The following is a 25,202-nucleotide window of genomic DNA, read 5'->3' as shown; positions in this document are numbered from 1 at the left end:
TAAAGCAAGCCATATTTTATCCTGCGACCTTGTTTGCAAAGATTTGCTCATTCGTTTTTTGAGCATTTAATGGTTACCTCTACTTCATTTTTGGTGCTTCAGAATAAATTTTCAAGCACGGGTAACAGTTATATGTCAATTTATCCAATACAATTACCTCAAGGTTCTTAATATGATCCTAATTAGACTGAGGTCATATCCATAGTAAAAAATTCCCTCAGATTCTATTCTATTATTAATAATATCTCTGGCTAAGTAGTCTTAAATGCACTGCTGCCCAAGCGCCTTTTAACTGACCAATTTCAGTACCACAAATCATAAAGCTTATTTAATTTGAAAAAAGTAAGAACAATTTTAATGAGAATACCGATTCAAAATAATCACTTTCACATATAATTCGTTGTTTCGGGCGTGACCTTATAGGATAGACTTTACATTATGAAATGTAAAAAATAAAATTTGTATTTGCTCATGAATTTATCGAAGAGAAAAATAATATATGGTCACACACACATAATTATTTCAAAAGACAAAAATAAAACTCCCAAACATTTTCCATACCTCAGACCGTTGAGTTTTTGGGATTTTTTTTGTCCTTTAAAATCAATGTGTGTGTGACTATATTAACTATTTTTCATTCAAATGGACCTGGTGATGACGTGCCACGTTGAAATCTAGGTGGTAATTTAATAAATTCATGTGCAATTGCGAAGTTTTTTACTTTTCATTAAATCCGTATCACTATTGGCGAGAAGTAGTTTTGATTGATAACCTAGGCCTTGTTTAAAATAATTGATTTCATCTTGGTAAGCTATATAGAGGGTGCCCAAATTTAATGTGAATGATACTCTTTAAGCTCATGATTTCACGTCATCGGCCGAAGCGGCATAATATTTTTTGGCCTGCGAACTTGACTGGGTCGGCAGTGCCTGCATTACCTAACCTCCCAACCAAAGAACTTCTAGCAGAACAGGAACGAAAACGATTATTCTCGCCTTCTGTATCATCTGTTTCACTTATGATGAAAATAAAAAATGACGAAAATGAAAAGGAGTATTGTGTGTGAATGCCATTATCAAGTACCCGTATGGTTCGAAACATGTCGTACGGACGAAATAAATCTGTAGAAATCAGCGAAGTCTCCTTTTCATTTTCGAGTATTAACTTCCACAAAGTTGAGCCTAATACAATTGAACGAATAAAATATGACTTTTGTAGTCATAGAGGCATTCTCACAGCCCCATTTTTACTCCTTATCTTTAACTCTGAGCGCGTCCGACCATAAAATCTTCTCATTTCACGACTGCGCTAAAAATACGTGTACCTATCTTTCTCTCTTTCCATTTCACTCTGATATTGCATCTTCTCTCCGTCTATTTTGATCGTTCTTCTTTTTTTCCATGCTTGCTCTCCTTTCGTCGTAAATAATGTATGGAGTGAGAACTCTTTATTATCTTTGGAAGCATCTTCCTGCGTTATTTTATGGCATCACATACGGAGAAGTAGGCGAGGAGTTTTCGCCGCAACCTCTCGCTTCCATTCAATTTCTCTGTTTTATTTTCTTGTACTCGCATGCATAGTAGTATCATACAGTTCTTATTTACCTTGGAAGAGAATAATTTAGCAATGGAGGTAATGATATGTTCTAGAAAGTCACAAATCACATAATGTTTACGGAAAAAAGCTTTATTATAAATTTTGAAAAACTGTACTTACTTAATCTTAAAATTTTCACCTCAACAGTTGTGATGAATACTCAATTCCATCAACTATAACACTGCATTAGGTGATATACGATGGCTAAATTGAATAAAACTTATTCGCCTATCTTTTATACGTCATGATGACGCTATGTGTCTAAACGCGTAATTAATGTTCGCGATTAAAAGTGGACTGAATGGAACAAGTCTATTTAATGCAACTGTAACTCTTTTATACTAGGAGTCCTCTCACTCCAATAGTTGAGCAGAATTATGGGCGAAGAATTCATGAAACGTGTCCATTTTGAACCATGATATTACCTGTCTTTGTTGATATCAATGTTTGCATGGACGGGAAATGGGTTATGCGATAACGCTGCCTTTCTAAAGGCTCAATTCACTCTATATTCATACATATTTCTCCTGTGAGTTATAATATGCGCTAGCATTTTCAAACAGTGTTTCTGAATTTGGATCACCGCCAAATCTGAACCAATGCCGTATATTTAAAATTTCCATTGAACCACTCTTGTTCACTTTATCTCTAGAGGCGTTGGTCGCTTGTGTTTTTCACCAAAATGTGATATTTATGCTATTTGATCAAGGATTATTAGTACACTATACTAACGAACAGCATACCGGTCTATGCAAATGCGGTGAATGTTGGTGGACTTAATGGACACGAACGTCAATCGCGATTAGCAATCGACTTAACGGTCAATCCAGTACTTTCCCTTTTCTGATTTATGTGTGAAACAAAGAAATTCCTTTTGTTGAACCTCGATTATTCTCTTTAAATGCCAGTATGAAGGATCCGTGAACTCACTAAATCGGCATAATGTTCCTATTCACCATTCCGTAATTGTGATTTATGGATGTTTTTAATAAACGGTCCGATAAAATGGTGCCTTTCAAGCATTAGTCTTATTCTCTACATTTGCCACAACTCCGTGAATTGTCATGATGTCATTGGTATGCATATGGATTGTTTTAACAGAGGGGATCGGGTTGGTGTGGTGGCTAGAATTTTGGCTTCCCATCCCATTGGCACGGGTTCAAATCCCGGATGTGGCAGAGAATATTCAGAGACTGCCCGATCCCTGCTTGAATGTTGTGTGGAGGACATTTCAAGCGCATCACTCCGTCCGTCGGACGGGACGTCAAGCCGTGGTTCCCTTGGCGCCTTTCGTTAAGAGCAGCCGAATGCTGATGCCGGGTTTCTCTCCACCCTTCCGTCCATACCCTTCCCTCATGGCGCAAATGACCTCAGCTGTCGGTCGCCTCCTCCAAATACCATACTTGTTTTCACATCAAGAGAAATCGTTCTCTTATCTTTGTTTAATCATATTTTATATGCGTCAGCAGTACCTTTGCGTATATCCGTTCGGTTATGAATCAATAAAAAGTGATTTTACAAAGAATTGTAGTTTTGGGGAATGGAAATAAAATTTTATTAGTGTCTAGTTTACATCGTGTGGGAAGAGGACTAACTTTTTATGCTGCCAGTCGCAAATAAAGGAAAATGGGCTCCACGGCCTCTATAGATTAACTTTTAAGGCGTGGCTACACGGTACATTAACACGTACGAGTTAATGTACGTTTGCTTGAACGATTTTGGTGAACTGGAACGGAACATGTACGAATGCATGAACCAAATTAGAACAGGTTCTATTTTCTGTGCATGCATTCGCACAAGTTGTGTCGTTACACGGTGCATTTTGGTTTTCATTCTCGCGTTCATAAGTTAAGACATTAACCGTGCGTTTTGATGTATCGTGTAACCAGGCCTTTAAAGACAAGGTCTGCAATCGCCGTAAAATTTGGCACCACTCGTTAAACCAAAAACTAGAAGACGGTTGGCGGTTTACGGAAATATTACTTTGTCGCCAGGGACTACCACAGCCTTATACGCACCAATCGAATGGAAACCTACAGAAGTGTGATTGTAGTAATAACCTGGCATCCTTAACGGGGTCCCATCAGCTCTACGAAGGACGCAAGGTTACCTTAGCGAGGTCCCTGCAGTCTCGCTATGGTTTCCATTCAGTTGGTGCGTATGCGGCTACGGTAGTCCCTGGCAAGGAAGTAATATTCCCGTTAAATACCTTTGGAGAGTTTCCTGGTTATTGGTTTGACAATTAGTGCCATATTTTACGGCCATCTTAGGAGACCCTTTCTTTGACTGCTAAGCCATCAGTCGCATTCAAGCGAATTTCGTGATTTTTTTAGTTTTGACCCGTTTTCATTTGATTTTAATGTTTTTGTCTTCATTCATTACTTGGTATTGGTACAGTCCTGAATACAAAAAACTTACCTCCCAGGAGCCGAAAATATTTCTTTATAAATAAAGTGTCCACTTCCCGCCAAATTGGCTATGCTGCAGAGCCGAACCACACCTCCGCCTCGGAAAGCAACAAACCCTCTTGAGACCGAAGGGTGGGCCTTTTATTTGTTTATTTTATTACTTATAGTAGAAAAGGAAAATTTTTTTCTTATCAGGGTAGGAAATTCGAACAGCTCACTGAATTTTATGATGGGGTGCGCACGAGTCTTGGTCTCGGTATGAGCGTTTAATCTTCAAGGAGTTGTGTAATTCGGTATTCTGTCTCCTTATTGCTCGATATAACATGGAAGAATGCAATTAAAAGCCATTTTGTTGCAACCATTAGATACGTCGTGTTAATTACTTTGAAATGCCCTCGCGAATGCGGGTATGAGGCGAGTCTTACTACTATGCTTCGTCTTTCATGAAGGAGACAAGAAGGTGAGGGCCGAGTCCATTCAGCCCGTGATTTAAGATGGCGGTGAGCTTTTCGTCGGTAGTGGCTCCTTTAACTGCATTTATACCCAAAGATTCATCGGAAGAAATTCATTATCCATCAAAATATTTACATCACAAAACAAGGTCATTTGTATAACATACAAACAACTGTAGTAATTATCCACACTATTTTATTCGCTTAACCGGTTTCACCGTTTACACGTTATTATCAAAAGCTGTCTCCTAACTACAGCTGTTATTTATCTTATTTCTACAGCTGTTTTGCATCTCATTACAATGAATTTCCACAAATTGGATTCGTCAGCAATCGATCTGAAGGTCATAATTCGATGGTGCACCACATTCGTCATCTGTCATGAAACCCTCCAGAGAGCATCTGGTAGCTTCCTTCCACATTCCGTTTCTCGTTCCTCAACAACCGCGTCACTATTCTTTCCGCAATAGAGTACGTGAACTTTAAGTGATCTTAAAAACATTTAAACCTCAATTAGGCTAAATTCCGAGTCAGAGAATAGATTTTTAAGTGAGATATTAATTATAAAAATTTGCAAGATTAATGATGCGCTGAAACACCAGTCGACCATATTTTCAGAGCTGTGACGTCATTTTGTTTTATGAGTTCTCAGGCATTCCTTGTTTTTAGGGTGAGCCCCTATACAGCGTATACCGAGTTTGGAAAGAAGCCATGGAATGGCTTATGGACTGGATTAAACGTATGTACATGCCATCATCTACATCTTCTAATTCATTTATTTCTCGTTTACGCTGACGACAAGACTCTCTATCAACTTTTCTACCTTGAACCACCTAATAGTATTTCTCACTCTTCGGTTCTCGGTTTTACGTTCGTTTGCAGATTTATATTGACATTAAAATTAATAGAGGCACTTAAACAGTGATGATCCTTGTTAATATTACGACTTAATTCGTGAAAACTAAGTCACTAATTGTAAGTAACAGTACTCGTACTATTAACTAAAAAACTGAAAATAAATTTTCGATGAAAAGGGATAGTTTGGGTATTTAAAATGTTTGTAATTTAATGGCAAACATAGTGATGCAATCTGAAGAAACCAGAAATGTGAATGACCAGCACCTCATTTAGGGTCACTCACGGGCCATAGGCCATTGAGGGAGAGTTTCCTTTCCATATCCGCGTGAGGAAAATCAACCGTGATCGTCTTCCATAAAAAATGTAGCTAATCCATTCTGCTTGATACAAAGCACAAGCATGGAAACTTTTATCAAACTATGTAATGCATTTGGCGACTTTTTGAAAAAGTAGCCGATCGTGAACAAGATTAGGCTAAATAAATAGTTTAAAGTCCCTTGCCTGAGAATAAGAGAGATCTAATCATTTCCCGGGAAATCAATTTCGCGAAGTTTTCTATCGTCTCTCACTGGGTGAGTAACTCCATCTGCGTATGAGGAGATGGAGTTACTCACCCGAAGAAAAATCTTATTCGCAGGCAAGTTTTACTCACCTCGTGGTCGAGTTACTCGCTTGAATTCCGACTTAGATGGAGTACAAAATTCGCCCAGTGGGAGAACCCAGAAAATTTCACGTTGACCGAAGATTTTCCTGCCGATACTAGTTTTCTCACTCCATTGTTTGCATTACTCCACAGGACCCCAAGTGCCAAGAAATATCCACCTCTTTATAAGCCTTTCTTCTAAGCTAGCTTGCGGGTTACGTAACCTCGACCTCTTCTGTTATTACCGGCAATTACCACGACAGATTGCTGATCTCAGTCGTTATTGTGTTCTTGGGCGTGCAGAACTTTAGCTAGTAACTATAGCTTGCAAGATCTAAGGGAAAATGCCCTGATGATAGCCGGTGCGGATAGCTTTGTCCAGTGTGACGATAATAAGAACCGACAGCTGCTTAATGCGATATCGCCGTCATCGTCGATCGATGTCCAAATTAATTTATTATTCTACTCAGTTTTCTGTTGGTGAAATTTAATGAGAACCAAGATCAACCAATCGACTCTCTTTCGATTTTTCATCGAAGAATTGAATTTTAGCAATGACGACCGATTTGGCGTTTATGCATTAGTCGAGGTCAGTCGATCATAGAGCGATATACTTGAATTCATTAGCTCCTAGAGTGGCTTAATAAGCGTTTTCTCGTTTCCTGAGGGCAATATGTTCTGGCGAAGCGAACAGATTGTATGCTATGATCACCCAAGAAAGTTTTCTGTCAATGATGGATTGATGGCGTTAGGCCCGCTCTACACTGCCACTATGTTCACTGAATCAATTTTCATTGATTTTTTTCTTAAAAAGTTCAGAAAACAATTTTCCGAATTTTCATTGCATTTATTCCGAGTAAACATGGAAGAGGCAGCACTTTTAGCAATAGCTAGTGCTTCCATAGTGATTTCATATACATTGAGGGATTCTAGATGTCAGATGTGGCATTTATTACAATGAAGAACGTCGCATAGGGAAATCAATTTTGGTACACATGACTAAAAAATTCAAGATATTTGAAGAACTCTGTGATACTGTGGCATTCACATTCACATCAGATGAATTTAAGACAACGTAATGACCTAATTTTTTTTACCTATAAAAGTACATTATTGATTGAATTGAGCGCATTTTGAAACTGTACGCATTAAAGCACACTTCTTCCCGCGTTTCGCGAAAAATCCAACCATATCTGCGGTGGACAGTGAACTCAGTCGCGAAACAAGTATCAGGACAATCATTTCCTATAATGCCCGTGGAGGAGTTTAGTGAACATCTCGGACTAGTGCCGGTACCTGTCCTGGACAAAGACTGGTGATGTTGTAAACGCCACCAGTCCCAACCAACAATTTTTGCAGTTTTAATGACCATGAATGTGTCTGAAAAAGTTAATTAGAAGGCTGCTTATTGCAAATGTTAATTGTCATTGCAGGATACTCTCCTTTTAATTGTTGAAATATATACGGCTATTTCATTAAAAATAGTAATATTTCCGTTACATGCATATCTTGTAGCTCATACCCTCTATTACACCATACGCTATAATCTTCTGACGTCCTTTTACTTACCTTTAACCTCATCTTTTTCAACTGAAATTTTAAAAACTCTGTTTGAATTTATAACCACTCATATGAGACAAAAATTCAACTGTCACTTGCAGTAGCCTCCACTAAGTCCTTTATTTTAATGTTTATGCACACATGTTCATCCATCCTTCTGCGATTATATTCACACCAAATGCAAACAGTGTTCTCTTTTCGCTGCCATTTCAAATTTTTCTGCATGAAAAATATGATTTGAGTTGTTTGCCAAATGTCTTTCTGCGTTTATAAGTTGCCCTAAATAATGTCTCCTTAGATAAGGCCTTGACTCGCCCTAGCTATATGATCAATTTTTTCATTGAATAAAGCTTATCGAACGATCTTAGAGCCTGTGTGGGGAGAAAACATGATTTCCCATGAAGGTAGCTGGAGATTTAGTGTTCACCTGATTCCTCCCCTGCTCTTTGTGGTATTTTATCATAATTTTCATAATTCCGTCATTTATTCCGCGATGCCGTGTGACTTGTGAAATGTCTGCTAAGCACTTTCCTTGTTTTTTGTGAGAATTTTCACTCTAGTTTTGGCAAATAATTCTTTAATTTATGCATATAGATCGATGTTATGTTTTTATTTTTTTACTATCACAATGTTTTTGTCGAGATGGTATTCATTCAAATTTAAAAATAAATGTGTTGATTTGCCAACAATCGCTAAATTACTTTCCTCGTAAATTTTTGCTTCTACTTTTGCATTTTTACTAGCATTTTTCTGAAGTCGATTCTTTCATTTTATATCCTATATTCCGTATCTGAGAAATTAATTTGGCTGAATAAGCTACTTATTTATTTAATTTCCCCGCTTCAAATCTGCTAGGTTTCCGCAAGCCTATTGGTCAACATCATTCAATCACTCTCCAGTCTATAGAAAGAGAATTTCTTACTATAGGTCAGTATTTTTGGTAGCATTGGGCTTCTTTACCGATGCTCGTACCGCAGTGCCAAGTGTACTAGTGAGGAATTTTTCGTCTCCTCGAAAACCTAATTTTTTTGCCTTATTTTAGCGTATCTATTTAAAGAAATTGCTTATGAATTATTTTGTTTTAATCCGCAAATCGTGTTAATACGTGACTTAATTTACCTGAATACTAAATCGATAAATACTAATGTATTTTCTTTGCAATTTTCACTGCGAAGCCGGTTAATGCTACCCATCCTCATCAAAGTTCAGAAGGTGGTTTTCAGAAACATATTTATTTTCTTTTATTTTATTCTGTAGCTCTGGAATCGTAATTGCTGCCTTTTTTATTCGAACCTTGAGATTTCAATGTGCATTTTTTAATTAAAGATTGATTGGAATATCGATAAAAGACTTTCGTTAACCTCATTCTCATTACCTTCGTATCAAATCTATTGCTGCCTTTTTATCTCAATCTTTCGATCTTTTCAATTCCAGATGAAAAGCGACTCTATCTATTTGCTAACTTGTAGATTTACCATGGGGCTCTTCTCACGGTTGTGATTATTTTCTTTAGAGTCATATACTACAGTCAAGGTACTTTAAAAATCTTATTAAGTACTCAACTATGCCAATAGATGGAATTTTCATAAAAGGCTTCGTGTTGCCAATCACTCTAAATTTCGACTAAATCTATTTTGTATTGATTGTTTTTAACGTTTCAACAAACCTTTTTGCTAGTACTTCAGCTATATCACCTCAGAATCTTAGAAGTAGGTACATCGATGCAGTAATAATGGTATGTAATGTGTAATATTTATTTCTCCCGGACGTAACATCTATTTAACGCGTTATAGGTAGAGTAAGTTACATCACTTACATATTTATTGAAAGTTGCGTTTAATGATGGAGAAAAAAACTACAAAAATAATTCCCATATCGATACCTCCACTGCGCAAACGCTCAACAATCGCCCACCGAATCAAATCCGCTCATCTAGTAATACAAGGTCTACTAGATGAGTGGATTTGATTCGGTGGGCGATTTTTGAGCGTTAGTTCAAGTATCGATATTCGGACCATGCCAAAAAAGCTTATTATTTGTCGAGAAATATTGACTAACTTGGTGGGAAAATATTCTCTGAATATAGTTCAACACTTTTCTCGCTACTTCCAGACATGAAAATACAGATAAGATGTATAGGTACAGTGATATTTCTCCTCGAGAGTTGGAAATTTTCCATGAAAGTAAACCGCAGCTGTGCTTGATTTACCACTTTTATCAATATTTTCATGCTGATTACGGCAGCACGTAATGTTTTAAAACGAAGGTAGGCACATTGAGGATAGGGTAGTTTCCTTCATCAAAGAAAATGAAAGGCATTGATTGCGATTCGTTACCCACCATTATTGTATTCATAATATACAAATTATTTGGTGTTAGAAATCCCAGTTTAGACGAATGTCAATCGTCAATTTTAACCTCATTTAAAAAAAGGGCCAGATTGGCGCCCATGCGTTGCCACTCCACGTGACGTCATAAGGACCTAGATGCTATACGAGTAGTCAGGAGTTTTACATCGTCTGAGATTACCAATGCATGCATGAGGCACAGAACTCAGGGAAACATCTCTTAATAATCACCTTTTAAAATCGCTTAAGGTCGGAAAGTTTCCTTAGTTTGATAGGATAGGTACTAATAATCCTTATTTAAACCAAGCGCTGCCTGCTAGCAGGGTACTCTGCTACCTGCTAGCAGCGTGCATTGTAGCGGCGCTCAAGGCCTCGCACTTTAGGCGGCCTCACACAGCAGAAGGAGGAACCAGAATGACATCACACTGGCTTTTCCCAGCATTCATACTTAGACGTCGTGTTTTCGCGCGCTTGAAAATTTTTACTTTTCATTTAATCGCGAAAATAGAAATCGTCTTTTAAAAATCTATAAGCATGAAATGCGTACTCCAGGAGTAATAATCTTCTGATTTAGGTAATAAAAAATAATAGGAAACCACCCTATTAAATCAAATGTAAGGTCTCCAGAGATAGCACTTGGAGTCATTAATCATGTAAAGTAGCCGGTTAACATGAAGAACATGAGCGCATGCTGAGGACATGCATGCATCGAGAGGACACTGAAATTTATCAGGAAAATATTATTGGCTGGACTGCTGCTGGAATCGGGTCAGATGGGGAAATCTTCCTGTAGTCAAACCGCAAAGTCTGCTAAAGCATGGATGCCGAGGTGAATCGCATGATTGGAAATTCAAATTGACTCAAGCGCCGCCCTAATCACTGATCATACGATTGGTGGACTTTGGCGATCTTCGTTGAATTTAATGACGTCTATCAAGTTTGAGCGAAGCATTAGAAGCTCTCTTCCAATGCCACTCGTATAATGTTGGTAATTTTCTCCGTCATTATGGCGGAAAAGGTATCGATATACATCTATCGATAAAGTCTTGAGGAGTCTAATCTTTCATTTCAACATGATCATTGATTATTCAGCTGCTCTCCGCCCCAAAACAACGTGCGTTTCCGTCATTAGCCACGTTTCCTTCAGAACCGCACTTGTCATGATTTTTCTACAATTTTCTTTAACCTAAATTAGAATCAATGAAGTTGCATTAAATGTAGATTTCACCTTGACTAAATGATCTCGGTATCCTTGATGGTGTGAATAGTTTTTTTTCCTGAGTAACTTCGCCTAAGCGCATTTGGTAGAGGATAGAAAAAATAGGCTCAAGAAAACAGAGATATATATATTGTTTCATTCTGCGCTAAGTCATCCACTCAGGACGCAAAGGTTAGAGATCGATCACGCTCTTGGAAGTATGAGATCCGTTGAAGGCTTAGGGTTAGTTGAAACAGGCGGAGAGACGTGAGAATTATGATGAACGGTGGTATTTTTTTAACCCATTCAAGTGCTACGCGGGTCAGGGTCTTGAATCTGCTAGTATGATATGATGGATGAGGCGAAAGGGAAGGCAATGCTAACGAGAGTGTAGCTGTCAAAGGACTTCTGCTTTTAATCCGCAGGCGTAGGTGTAAAACCTTTTCCTCAATGTTACGCTTATGAAGAAAGATAGACATTTGAGTGTACAAGATAGAGGGAAGTTAATTAATTTGATAGTAATGATTATAAGCAGGGGCGGTCTGGCCAGGTCGGCTGGTCAGCGACTGCCGAGGGCCCCCACTTCATAGAGGACCTCCACAACGCTCGCGTCTATCGTGAAGCGTGTATGAAAGGCATAAAGAAAAGACTCAGATTATTTTAACCAAAGTTTCTTTTGCAATTATAAAATTCGCCGTTTTCATTAGTGTATTTATTTATGACACAAAATAGATAACATTTACTTCGAATTCCAAAACAAGCATTGCAATATCAACCATTTGGCAAGAGAAATATAGGAAGACCTAGGAAAAGATGGTAATGTGGAGCCGGAACAGGCTTAGTAGCCTAATCCTGGAGGGAAGAAGAAGAAGACTAAATAGATAGTAAAACCATAACATGTTATTGGATTTTATGAGCTGTGAATTTCTCACTTTTCATAGTATTTTTTCGTAAGAAATTTCTACTTTTCATAACTTTTATCTGGTTTTTAAGAGCCAAAAGTGCGTCAAAATCCATTTTCGGGCATGGAATGTCCAAAAATTTCCCGAGGTAGGACCTCCGAATCCCTCAGAAGGGCTCCATCCTGAACCCCAGCTGAGGCCTATAATAGCCCCAGACCGCCCCTTATTCTAAGTTTCAGCTTGGTATTTATCTCAAGCTATTCACGCTTTTGAGGAGACCGATGGTCATTGACCATACATTTCGTTTGTCAAATGGTTTGAAGTATCCCACACCATGGACCTAATTGAGGTGGACTCCACGATTTTAACTTTAACTAAAGGTGCCATAGCTACAATGTTAATATTTTAAAGGCAAAAGGGCGGAAATTTGATCTCAGTTGCGGATATGAAAATGCCATGTAAATGTTTTTTTTTCAGTGTGACTGGTTTCAAATTGTTTCAAATTTAAATGCTACCACCTGAAAGCTGTTGGTAAGTAATTTATTTCATGCTAATTTTGTGCCACACCCCAAGAGTATACCCATTTTGTCCCTGATTTCAATGACACCGTCTTATTCCGCGTGAAAATGGCAGAATATATAGAAGTAAGTAGAACGCTTTAAAATATTCCAGGAAAAAATACAAATTGATGTCGTGGAAATATTTATTTTCATCAGCTACGTCTTTTTTAGAGCTAAAAAAATTCTAAAGCCATTAATAACTTCCTTACTTATGGTATTTTGCTTTATATGTTTGCGGTAAGAAAACATCTGCCGCGTAAGAATCGCAGGAGAGATTTTTTTCATCCTTCTATTCTTAGCTATTCTCACTTCAATGGGAGACTGATTTAAATATCTTGTCACAAAATCCTAAATTTTCAGTCCACTAAGGACGATTTTAAAAGTAATGTAGTATTGGAGTGATTGTTTTACTATCGCGAACGGCGGTACCGAGAAAATAAAATTACATGATTGATTCTTTTTACTGGTGGTGACTTGGTTCCATTTTGCTTAATTATTCCATAACGAATTAGGATAGACATTTGATTGTATATGATAGTGGAATGGTTTGGGAATTTGCTAATGATTGACAAGTTTTCAGCTTGATATTTATCTCAAATTTTTCAAGTTTCTGAGGTGACCATAGATCACGTTCACTAACGGTTTGTGGCTGATGTTTATAGAGATATGAAATGTCTGCATTTTTCATTCGCCCTTTGATTGCAACAACTTCTGCATGGCCGTGAATCACAGAGGTTCTTCATGACCCTGCCCCGAAAAGGGTAATGGAACTTTTTTTAACTAACTCTCTGCTCCAGTTAAGCCAATATTGGCATGGTTTTCCCTTTTCTTTGCTTAATGTCGATCATATCGGGTATCGATGCGATTCTAATATCTCTGATATCATGTGGCGACCTTTTCAAGTAGATGACAACTGATACTGATTTATATTTTTTAACAAACGAAAAAAATGGAATGGAGATGATTTTTTTGTATTATCTATTCAATTTATTAAATCAACAGCTATTGAAATTAAATGTTCATTCATTGCATTCAAATTGCTCTTTTGGACCGGTGTGAACCATTCCAGTATATTTGCCCTGTTCTAACAACTCGCCAATGACTACATTTCGGCTCCTGAAGAAGGCAGGACACCTCTGGAGGCAATGATGTTGAAGGGATTATTCCTATACTCGATAACTCATGGTGCCCCGCATGTTGACTTACTCCATGCATATTTTTGAATTCCTCCAGTTAAAATAACAAGATCGCACACAGTCCTTTGTAGAAAAAAAATTGTACAAATATAAAAGTTAACATTTAATATTTATCTATTACTGTAGCTATTATAATATATATAATCTTCTGGGGGATTTACTATGCCCCAAACACATTGATACGAGTTGTTTTGTGACTAACGGAGAAGATAAGTGTTTTTCTATCTTTCAGCCACAATTCTCCCTGTCTTGCTCTGGAAAATCTTAAAAAAATAATCACGTCGAGCGAGTGACACACTGTAATAGACAGTAGTTTTTTATGTTGGTTTCTCTCCATGCGGTGCAAGCTACATCTCCCTACCCTACTCTGGACGCCTCTCATTGGCAAAACTCTTCGAATACTCAAAAATAATTGTTTTCCAATTCGAGGGGCCTAACTTCATTTTTTTTGAAGGTCGTTACCTCGGTTACCATCCTATGATAATTTAGCTAGGGATTAATTAATTAATCACGCAATGTATTGCAATATATGGTCCTTACTAGCAAGTACTAAGCATGTTATGAAGTGCTTTGAAAATGCATATTGGAATTGCATGTTCTCCTTTTAATATATAACTAAGGGTCATGTGGCTGTGCTGACAGTTCAAAAACTACATATCTTCTTTAATATTTAAGTAAATTTCTTAAAGCCTATCCTTATGTAAGTGGCATATTTTCTGTTACCTTTGTTTCTATAAGTAGTAAATCATTCAGTTGGCAGTGAGCAAGTTCGTGGGTGATAAATTTTGCTAGCTCATGTCCTCAGAGGTCAGAACTATTTCAAGCAATTTCGCACCTAGCAATTGAACGAAGATCCTCGATAGACTTGGGCTATCTTTCACGTCACCTCTCAAGGCAGGTATTCAACGTTTAAACTGCTATCGAAATGGCCCGAAGGCATGAATTCCTAATTCCATTGCTTTGGAGCCAAAGTAAAAAGTCTATTGTTGAATGTTGATTTTCTCCTTTGTGAGGCAGGCTTTAACAACATTGTTCACCTCCCTCCAATTAATTACATGGGCGTCATTGAGGTGGAGATGGAAAATATAGGCGATCACTCAATTTTCTCCTACGCACACTTCTAACGTGCAATATTCTTGACCTCATATCTAAAAGGTATCAATTTTTTCCCTGGTATTGGGATAAAAACGGAAGAAAAAGTAACAAGGCCAAAATAAAAGAAAAACTTGGCTCAGTTCAAGTCAAAATATTTCATGTCATAGTCTCGCATAAATTGATCCAATAATTCTGATATCTCTGACGCATGTATAAAAAAACTTAGAAACCTTTTCTAACCAAGAGCTGCTTCTAGGATAAATTAAATTTCAAGACTTCTCATATTAACAATGTGAAAATTTTCTACTCAATCATAATTCTTGTGGTATCTATATATTTCACCACGAAATTTTCAGCGAAAAAGAACAAGTAGTTTAAATCTTTCACGAATAGAGCTGAAAATTCATACATTTTTGATGTTACTTAGAAGCAAAATTAGGTTATGATGGATTAAATATTTCAAATGATAAAATTTCACGGTTCCTTATGTTGCTCTAATAATCCTGGTTCCTCAAACACGTTTTTCATTTTAAAAATAAACTCAAGTTCACAGTATAAATAGTGGTTACAGGATGTAAGATAACTTTGATGACAGCGTGAAATAGAAATCTTTTTCAGCTTATAACAATTTCATGCGATTTCACGTCGTTATTGAAAACGGACCCTCAGAAACGTATGCTATGCCGACGCTTTTCAGCCTATAGCTAGCTGTTACAGTAGAGCTATGCTTTTCACATGTGATTAAGAGGACGTTCATCCTATCACCTTTCAATTACTATGTAATTATTATTCTTCCTTGTAAGGTTTTCTCGAAGAAGGCATTTTAATTAGGGAAAAATTATTTTCTTCCTAAGATTTTGATTATTTCCATTGTTATCTATCAACCTACCTAAAGTGTCTTATGCATATACATGTATTTTCAGCTTGATATATACTTACCTGTAAAAAATAAAGACATACAATTTCTGGAGATTCTTTTGTGAATTTAATATTCACCATCAACATCATGAATCTTTTTTGTCAACTCACAGGTTGCGATTTCATGCGCTATACTTTAATTTCCGTTAAATATCTAAATGAACTTGTATCGATCAATTTCTTGATTACATATTCACGCCCTCCCAGGTTTCTAAATACTTTAGCCGAATGAAATTGAAAGTAGAGTTTTGTAGTCGTTCGGTTCCATCCATTGTATGTACTTCATTTTTAGTCCAACCAGTTCGTTTACCGGGAAATCTTTAGCTTCTATATATTCTACACTCTCATAAATTAAATTTCCTAAGCACACCAATTTAGTTATACTGGAGCCTCTAAAATGCTGTAGTCTACTTGTCTCACGTATTCTGGGTAAAATTAACTGCTGATAAATTGTTTTTGTAATAGCTTACCTGATGGTGTAAAGTTTTTGGAAATGAATTAATGCTCTCATAACGCATTAAAAACAAGGAACTGAGCAGAATATTCAGTTTTTTTAATTGGGAAAATACCTTGTATAATCCGATTTTATTATTCCTTGCTAGGCCAGTGGAAGAAAAGACTACTTTAAGATGCTTTTTTGTGGAATATTCCTGCCGATTTTAAATGATACGGTGCCTTACATTTATATCCTAGTAGGTGATTGCGTTTTCAAAGGCCATTCCCTGACGCACTTATTCGGAACGATTTAAAAATGTATGCTGCAAATCCGTCATACTTTTTAGCTGGCGAAAAAAATACTATTTCGGAGTTTCATATTCGCATAAGTTTAAATGTAAAATGAATGTTTATAGACTTAAACCTGACTTTGATATATTTGCAAGGAGTAATTTGCAATATCTCTTCTTTCAGTAGGTTTTTCTCCAATAACTTAAATGCTTTTTCTTGAATTATTCTCAAAAATTGTGAAATTTTATTCATTCTTACCTGTTATTTTTTCAAAGATCCTAAATTTCTCCGCCTTCCGCTGAAAGGGGCCTGTGGGTTTCCTGTGAAGAGATAGAAATAGCCGAGTTAATAATTAAAATTCTAGCCTGAAAACCGATAGTTAAGCAAAAACCCCTACCGTCTTGTTTCATTTCATTTGATAGCATTTATTAATGTGAAAAAGAATTTACGATATGGGGTATGTAGGGACGAGCATTTACAAATTGATGTGTTCTTTATTACTGAAAGATGGGACTGAACATTACTGAGATAGGGGATTCCACTTTAAGAAGTTCCGCTACCGTCCGATTCTCTTGTAACTATGGCAATTGTCAGTAGGTATTCTAGGACCGCATCAATGAAAAGGAGAAGTGCGGTGATTTTTTTTTATGGACGGAGATTTCAATCGCGCTACTTTGAACGAGTTCAAATCTGAAGTCAGATTGAAGCGCGCACAGAAACGTGCAGAAAACTGTTGACACGATTACATATTTAGGCATGGAAGAAATCTTCCAATAAAAAATTCATGAGGCTTGGATTTCCTTCCAAGCCTCGAAAAAGGAATTAAATGCATACTTCAACTCTCATTATTGTGCATAATTAGTGCATAATTATAACATTAATATGCACCAAAGATAATGATCATGAATTAAGGTTTGTTTTTATTTGGACCTTTTGGTAAATATGGGAATATAACGCTGCGTTTGTGATTAGCAAAAAAACCGCTTTTGCCACATATTGGTCAGATTTTGGGGAAATGAGTAATTTATTTCCCTTTTATATTCAAAATCAGGTTATTTTTAATTCCTTCCATTAAAATTCATCAAATAGATCTAATAGCTTACCAAAGAAAAAAATATTAATGGGATATCTTTCATAGATACATTTTAGATGTAACCACACTACTTACGTATGTATGGTTTATTTGTACGATTATAAATAAGATAAATAATGATATTGCCATTGGTTATAAAGTTGAAATTAATACTTGCTAGTCTCTAATTAATAGCAAAAACCTTGGAAACATACTTTTAATGCGAGCCTAAGACTTTAATTAATTATATTCACATGCATTTTTGATCGAAGGCTTAAAAAGAAACCAATATCCACTGAAACTATGACGGAAATCAAATATGAACTAAGGGAAACATATTTCTTAGACATTGAATGTTATTTGTGGGTTGAAATTTGTCATGCTGGAAGCAAAGGCCGACTACTACGTCATAATCGTATCCATTCTTTAGGTTAGCCTGGCAAATATTTTAGAATTACCAATCTATTCCGACACGTAATGATTAAACTGGCTGATATTTTTAAGCCTTAATCAAAGCATTCTTGCATAAAATATCTGGAACTCTAACTGAAAAATATATAAAGCGTACACAGTGGGAATTGTGAATATTTATGGCGGATAGAAAGAGACTTTATGCTAGCGCTGCGCCATTAAACTGTAGAGACATGGCCGTTCTTATGCCGCCGTGCTTCCCGGGTGAAGTGAATTCCAGAAGTGGGTCGCATCGTAAACACCCAATGAAAATGCAAGTGGTACAATAAAGTATCCGCAAACAAGGTACCTGAAGGCGAAATCTGTAGATGCCAAGATAAATGCTAGATAGATGAAACATTTCATGGTTTCCCGCGGCTTTGCATGTGGAGCAAGAACATTATTGTAAATTCTAGCGAAAAAAACCTCGTGCTGTCATAAAATGTAAATAAAAAGACTATGAAGTTCACCGTTGGAGTTTAATCGGAAGATAAATCTCTGGACAAGGAAAATTGGACATTGGCTTTAGATAGTGAAAGGGTGTGCAGTACAAATCTGATTATAAAACAATATTCTCTTGTTGAAGACAAATGTTTGTGGTAGGAGAAGGACATTAAAAGGATTCATCACTCCTTCTCAACCAGTTATTTTTCCCGATGAATTATCTGTTTAAAAGGAACGTAATCATCTTGAAATTTTATCTTCACAGGGTAAAAACAGTAGACACTTGTCCACATTTACCTGTATCGTAAATAATTCATGTTAATTTAAAAAAAAACGATGAAGATTTTAAGTATAGCGAAGCGTTGATCAAATGTTTTTCATATAATACGTAAATACCTACACTCCAAGATATTTAGCAACGTTAAAACTGAGGTTAAGAGATAAAACAACCCAATATAAGTGTATCTAAAATATGAAATTTTTACCCCAGTATTTTCGCTAAAGTAAATTTTTCACATCTTAGATTCAGCTAAATGCTGACGAAGGCCTACTCTATACAGCTTAGTAGTGTTCACATGATGACGTAAATTTTTGATTATTGGTCACAAAAAAAAAACAAAACGGTCCCTTTAGCCATACCCTAAGGGATATTGTGCACTCGCTTCATCGAAATAGATTGATGCTGGAATCGGTTATTGGTCTGTTAAAGGCAATAAAAGCTTATGGAATTGACATGATTTCAATTATAACCACGCACTTGTTTTCTTCGGGTGGAAATGTCGCTTGTGTTTCCGTTGAAACTAAGGCTAACAAATAAAAATAATTTCAATTGACTTATTTTGCTCAATCAAACCATACTATGGTTTCCCGATATTATGGGATTCCTCCCTTTTTTCAGATTTTTCTCAACTGTGTTTCTTAAAAGGGCTCTACCTGACTTTACAATTTCGGGGTAGCGAGCCAAGACGCACACGTGTAATCATTGTCTGACTCTTCGGTGATTTATGATTAAATATAGGTACCAGTAAAATTCTTTCACTTACAAAGCTAAAGAAAATGGGACACAATCGCCTTTCCTCTTTACCCCCCTTCTTACGCCCAAGATAATATTTTAAATAATAAGAGCTCGTTATATTTTTGTGCCTGAAAGTGACCAAGGCTACTAACTCACTATTTTCTAACGGGTATTCTATATTTATTTTTAAATGTTTTATCAGAAAATCTTTCATTCATGCTAGCTACCGGTGACTAGTCAAATGAAACGATTCATTGCGATTATCGCAAATTCCGCAGGAAGGATATGCAAATCCACAGTAGGTTTACTGTTTGATCGACCTTAATTTTCAGTAAAACATCACAATTTCAAGGATTTTGTCCAGCATTTATCCAGGCATGAATATTTTATTGAGAGGTAGGTTGGTGTAATAAGCTGAATATGGAAAATATCAGCGTTTCTGTGATGTTACACATTTCCCTGCCAATTATCTCCTTATACTTGGAAATTGATTGAGATTGTGCTGTGTACATCTGAAATGAGGAGAATCATTTGAAGTGCTTGTCGTTTACGTTTTTTCTTTCGATGCAGAGTTGATTTCGATGTGGTCAGAAAAAAATACGCTTCGCATTCTCAATGGTATAAATTAATTTTACAAGGCAGCTCGCGTCAAATCGCTCGCAGTCATATTTCCGCACTTGTTTGCTGCCCCTCGAGGCATCCGGGCATAAACATTTCGACCGTGGACTGGAGCGATGCAATCCCTTAAACGAGGCGATAATTAAAACGGCACTACATCCACACGGTTGAGAGATCCCTCCTGAGGGAGACTTCGCAGCAAACATTAATCCGAGCTAACAGATGACAGGATGAAATCACGCGATGCGGAACCTGTAAGGTGAGTGGTGAATTGTGGACTACATGTACTAAAGTGCCTCATCATACAATTGCACAGCGGCTACTCCCTGTTCGCGCCTGAACTTATTATGCGTTAGGAAGCTTGATGCGAGATACTAAGTGCTCGCCATTTTCATAAAAATTTCAAATTAAAATCTTCTAACAAACATCATTGACTAATGACGAAATAATTAGACTTTACGTGCAATAATTTCTTTTATTTGGATTTGATAATCCAAATTTTTATACCGGCTCTTGTGGCATTTTGGAAATCTGATTATTTTACCTCATTATTTTCTCAGAAGTATTAATTTATATTTGACGGCGCTGGAAGCAAAGGATTACTAGTGCATTTTTTTATAATTTTGGGAATGAAAGCAGAAAATAGCTGGTGGGGTGCACAATATTTTTGTGACAAAAGGATACAGGTGAACCACTGATAAGTATATACGTATATATATGTATGTATAAATGTTCCCCCTGGCTTCTGAGGTCCTCATTTGAGGTATTTCCAAATGTTGATCAAGGCCTACTCTCTACAGCCTGATGATGGGGAGAAATGATATCTAGAACTAGAATATATGTGTCTTTATGATTTTTAAAGGCTGATCAAATATTCGCTATACGATAATCATTATAAAATAAAACTGAGGCTCTTCACTGCACTACTTCTATGTTATCAGCAATTAGAATCAGAAAAAGAGGGTCGTAAATGAAGTCAAATCACGTTAGTTGCATGAAAATTACGCTAAAGTCGTTAAATAAATCTAGCAAAGCAAAGTGAAAACGTTGAAGTATAACGATTAAATTATCGATGCACTGGGAACTAAAATTTTGTTCTTGATCCCCATGGATATCGTCAATGATTGTGAAACATTCTTTTTACAACATTCGTGCATTTATTTTATTAGCGAAGACGAACTTCCCTCCGCAACGTGCGTAAAATCTGTCTCACTCACTGGATCCGAAGCATTCAAGGCCTTTATCGAGAATAGTTACGGTGCACAGTAAGCTTTATTTCGTTTTTTGCTCAACTTTCGCTCTCTTATTCTTTGCATTCCTTTTCTTTTTCCCTTTTTTTCTGTAGAAGTATCTGTCTTAAAGCAATCTGACTTGTACGACGGTTGCCAACTCTTCCAGGAAAGTCTCGGATGTATTTTCTGCAGAAAGCTAGATTGAAAGCGGATGGAATATTTTCCAATAGTTTTACTCTTGATAAAAGTGCCTCCAATAATTTACATAGCTAACTGATGGTACTGAGGAATTATAAGAAGGATTCTTTTCTTTCCTCGAATTTAAATATCAGTGAGAAAAATATTACCGCCGTTACAAAGTCTCGGTAATATTTAATAATAATAAGTCCCTGGTAATACTTCACTTGAATCTTGTCTTACGAGAGTGTTATTCAATGTAGATAAGTTTTATTTGATATTTTTCATTCTATAATCTACGATTTAGATACGAATTTTTGATGAACTTTTGCCCATCGTATCCGTTACGTTTTATGAATTTTTTCGATAAAGCTTGATGCAAATACCAGTACACATTGCATTTTGTTCATTACAAAATATTTACTTTTTGATTTTCTCACATTTCCAATTAGCTTGGCTTATCATATTTCCACTTAGCTTATTAAAACCACATAGTTTTTAATACTTAAACTGAAATCCTTTCATGCATAAATAATGCAATCAGTTGGCTTAGCCGGGATCCTGGCAAACCCAAATGACTGCATGCACGGCGGATTCCCTTTGTGCAAATTTGTACCCTTGCGCGTGACTACGTGCAAAATTAAGTGATATATTCAGAATAATTATAGGATTAATCATTAACTGAGACTCAGACTACGTGGCCATTCAAGGTTCAATAGGTACAGTGTTTACTGCTCACAATAGATACCTACTGTGGGGGATGAAATTTACTTTGGGCATAAATTTTAATCGAATAATATTGGCGAAATCCTTCCTAATTGGACACTTTTGGCTATTTTTATCGCCTGATTCTTGTAATACCACAATTATTTTATTTTTCAATAGCCACATTAATCATGAAGCTGTTAATCAGACGTGGAGAATCAACGAGCGATGCGGAAATAGCAGCAATTTAGATTATGAGTTTGTACTCATCTAATCAGTCGGAAAATCCTATAGTTTATGTTTCAAGAAGAAAGCTATCGCTTATCATTTCCCGGAAATTATTATTTCGTATGCTGTGAATCTCGATGTTTATTCTGTGAAAATTAGCGAAGAATGCATTCGCAGCATTTATTATGGCAATGGGTTTTAACTGACTTTATCAGTCGGAAAGTCTTTTCATCGTTATCAGGAAAAGGTGACCTTCCAACAAAATTAAAGGATAGCCTGGTGTGGGAATTAGCTACCGTTTACGTCATCTTTACATGCCTGCCTGCGAGAATGGTCATCTAATCCGTGCGAGTGAAACTGTTCGATACATTATCAAGGAATGGCTGCAACTCAAGTCCCCAGGATTTGCTCTGTCAAGTTCCCGCAGTTGGTCTATCTTGATATTGAATCTTGATCGCATCCCATATACATATCTTGTTCGATATTTATTGGCGTAATCTTTCCTGATACTTTTGATTATTTGTATATTTGTCGCCTGACTCCTGCATTCTCATAGTTCTTTACGTCAAACCGGCTGCTTTCCTGCATCAATTCGACGCTTATATGGCGTTTTGGTATCTGAAAATTAATTAGAAACACATAAGCAGGCATAATAAATGCTGTTTTTCTTAGTTTACCATTCGATATATATTACAATTTATTTATTTTTGCCTCACCAACTGTACTTAGTATTTTCATTTGATGCTTAAGCTTTGAAAATTAATAATCCTTACAAATGCTGCTTCAGTTATAGCTATAGGTTCTACTAAACTATCAGTTGGAAAACCACAATAATTTCGAATGAAGATAAACAACCTTGTGAATGTTCATACATTTTTTTACTTGCTAATACGCGTTTCGACGCTAAGGCGTCATTTTCGAGAATGGAACTGGTCGAAACACTTACTACCAAACACAAAAACAAATCTGTGAAAACTCAAAAAGGTTGTGCATCTTCATTCAGCATGAATTTTCACCGAGTTAGCGCCGAATCGATCGATTTCATCACAATTCCTTTACGCAAGATACCCTTCAAACAAAATGGAAATATGGCCTCTCGTAAGAACTAGCCACCGAAGACGTCCTCCTTATGCTCCTGCTTACGAGGATAGTCATTGAATCCGAGCGGGCGGGTAAAACTGTTAGATATATGTATTACCAGGGCAGGATCGCATCTCAAAAGCTCAGGACTGGTTCTGCCAAGTTTCCGCGGTCAGTCTTCATTACTGCTCTCTGCATCTAATATCTCTTCCTCACCGATTCTCTCGCCCTTTTACCTCATAATTCCTCCGCAAGGCCTTCTCCCACTGGCGGCCGTAACCTCTTGAGCCTTGCACGTCGCACATCTTGGTCTTCTCGAGTGAAGGTACGTTTTCATGGACGCGTTTCACGTGAAGAGACGCGAAAGCGGGACTTTCAGCCAATCAGAAGCCTGGAATCCTTCGCGTGATTTCGTGCGAGATACGTCGCCCGATGTGGAAATCTTCTCAACTTTCGACGCTGGAAACTGGCCAATATGGCTGCTTGCGTGATTCTTGTCTCTGTTGATGAATTTATAACACCCGATATTAGGGAGACATATACAAGGTGTGATAAAAAAAAAGACCGGACTGATTTTATAACGTTCATGGTGAAACAAAACCCAGAACTGTTCCACAAACTTTTTATTATTAGCCGTCAACTAATGTTGACGTACCTATATTCCTACCGTCATTATCCAGGCTAACTGCTAATTTAGTCTTGATAATGACGCAATAGTCTTGTTAGTCTTGATAATGACGGTATAGACGTCGAAAATAGCTGACAACTAATAATAAAAAGTTTGTGGAACAGTACCGGGTTTTGTTTCACCATGAACATTTCATCGTTCCACCAAGTAACGCCAAAAATCAGTTGATTTTATAACTTATTTATTTCGACGGATAGAGCTTAATCGAACTTGTCACTCTCAAAGTACATGCCTTAGATGACGAAACACCATTCCCAACGTTTCTTCCAGCTCATCGACCCTGCCTGGTAAGCCGCTTTAGGGATCCTCCTCAGGTCCGCCGTACAATTATTTTTAATATCCGAGATAGAGTCGAATCGGTGCCCTTTCAAGGTTTATTTTTTCTATGGAAACAAAAATAAGTCTAATAGAGTCTAGATAGTAGGTTGACTGCGGGATCACAGAAGTTATGGTTTTGGTGAAAAACTCTGGCACTATCAGCGTGTGAGCTTGCGCGCCATCGTAGTGGAAACGCCATCATGAAGGGCAAATTTTTGATGAGATGCGCGTCATGCCCAAATTGTCAATTAAAATTGGCTGACAGTATCCAAAACTAATGTTCACTTCTTCGGCTACCTCTCTAGCATTTAAACAGCGATTTTACCGCACCAAATCGTTCACTTATTTGATATGGTTGGGGTCTGTCGATATCTTAATTTGTCGAGGTTATGTCCGATTTAAAACGACTTTACCCCTCAAAACACTTGCGTCGACTCATAACTTCATCAAAAAAGCCTTAATGAATCATTCAAAACGTCTCCGTAGCTCTTTTGACAAGTTTGAAACAAAATTTTACGCTCAGACACTGCTCCTTCATTGCTGCCGTTGCACGCGGCGTCGAACAGGATGCTGCTAAGTAACGAGTTGACGTAAGCAAACGCAACACCTCTCGTTTTAGCCGTTAGATGTGTCGCAAGATGTCGCACTATGCTTCGTTTCGATCCGTTGAAAGGTTTGCGCAGAATAAAATCAGTCCGGTCTTTTTTTGTTCACA

At 37.0% G+C, this 25,202-nt stretch overlaps 1 protein-coding gene across 2 annotated transcripts in view; it reads right to left on the bottom strand.

Annotated features, from left to right (window-relative positions):
• The window catches only part of LOC124153752 (arylalkylamine N-acetyltransferase 1-like), a 194,584-nt gene that overhangs the window by 46,078 nt on the left and 123,304 nt on the right, over positions 1-25,202 (bottom strand). The window contains exon 3 of one of the 2 annotated variants that reach the window (XM_046527103.1): positions 16,719-16,780. The exons of the other annotated variant lie outside the window; for it this stretch is intronic. The gene's annotated coding sequence lies outside the window, so the exon portion shown is untranslated. The remainder of the gene's footprint in view (positions 1-16,718; positions 16,781-25,202) is intronic. 2 annotated transcript variants of the gene reach the window in all.

This window comes from Ischnura elegans, chromosome 2, assembly GCF_921293095.1.
Source record: "Ischnura elegans chromosome 2, ioIscEleg1.1, whole genome shotgun sequence".
NCBI lineage: Eukaryota > Metazoa > Arthropoda > Insecta > Odonata > Coenagrionidae > Ischnura > Ischnura elegans.
Note: the sequence above shows the minus strand (reverse complement) of the source record. Positions and strands in the feature narration are given on the sequence as shown.